The sequence below is a fragment of the Sorex fumeus genome, unplaced genomic scaffold (assembly GCF_029834395.1).
Source record: "Sorex fumeus unplaced genomic scaffold, SorFum_2.1 ptg000014l, whole genome shotgun sequence".
NCBI lineage: Eukaryota > Metazoa > Chordata > Mammalia > Eulipotyphla > Soricidae > Sorex > Sorex fumeus.
Genome location: NW_026606071.1, coordinates 38004734 through 38006128, shown reverse-complemented (window position 1 = coordinate 38006128; position 1395 = coordinate 38004734).

Below are 1395 nucleotides of genomic sequence, written 5' to 3'. Positions count from 1 at the left end.
GGAGCAGCGGTGGTGGTGGCAGCGCACAGCCGCTCAGCTCGCTCTTCTAAACTCGCGGGGCAAGCGGGAGGAGGAGGACGGGGCCGGGGTGGGGGGCCGGGGCGGGGGCGTCAGTCACTCCCACTCGCAGCCTCTCCTGCCGCCTGCCCGCCCGCTGCCGCCGCCGCCGCCGCTGCCGCCGCTGCTGCCGCCGCCGCTGTCTCTCTCCTCGATCGTCTCCTTGTGGCTTCCCTTATCAGCACCAGCACAGCTGTCAGCCCCTGCGTGTGTCCCTGCGAGCGAGCGAGGGAGCGAGGGAGCGAGCGCGGCTCTGCCACGCCGCGCAGCATGTGCTCGGAGCCCACCCCGCGCTTAATAATTCAGGACGTGTCAACAGCCGCTCACCCGCCCGGCCGGGGCGCGCGAGCCGGGGCATCCCCCCCACCCCCTCCCTCGCCGTCCACTCAAACTCTGTTACACCCTGGTCACTCCTGGGGCTCCCGCCCCCCCCCACCCCCAGCCAGCCGCTTCCGCCTGGCCCCACTCCCACGCCACTCAGAGAGCAGTGCGACCCCTCCCCGCTGTCCCCCCAACTCTGTCACTCTTGGGGACCATGCCCCCGGGAGGTGGCTGGCCAAGGGAGACCACCCCCACCTCCTGATCTCCCCCACACACACTGTCCCTCAGCACCCAGCGGGTCCCTGACCCCTGTCCTACCTAGCCCAGCACGAACTCCTCCTCCTCTTCCTCCTCCTGGGGAGAGCCACTTGTTTGAATGAGGGCAGAGGGCAGAGGGCAGGCAGCACTGCCGGGACCCCCCTCCTGTGTCCCCCACCTACAGGGCTTGTCCAGAGCTTGGCTCCTGACCTCAAAGCCCCCTCCCCCCTGCGCCCACCTCTGTGCCCTCTGCCAGCCTGGTGGTTGCCTTCCTCCCCCACTTTCCCTCCACCCGCAAACTCAGTCACTCCAGCAGGGAACAGAGGGGAGGCTCACTGCCAGCTGGACCATTTGCTGCCCTCCAGGTCCCCCACATCCAAGGCTACTGGCAGGGTGACCAGTCCAGCGAGCTGGGGCGATGTGAAGTGTGTGTGTGTGTGTGGGGGGTGGCTCTCACTTAGAGGGGAGTAGAGTGTGGGGTGAGCCGGAGGAATGGGTTACAGCAGCTGGTGGGGTGGACCCTCGCAGGGCTAGCCTGGGCTGGGGTCCTGGGGCGGGGCGTTGCTGGAAGCTGATGTGTAGGCAGAGATGGGGACCTCGGCGTGCAGGCCAGGAGCTGCCTCGGTGCGCCCCCCCTCCGCCCAGCTCAGGGGACGGTGGCTTTTGGCGGGGGGGGCTGGGGGGCCGTGGGCGAGCGAGCCTGTGTGCCCTGGCAGGGGAGAAAGCATTTGTCCCCCCCCCCGCCCCAGGAGAGGGTGG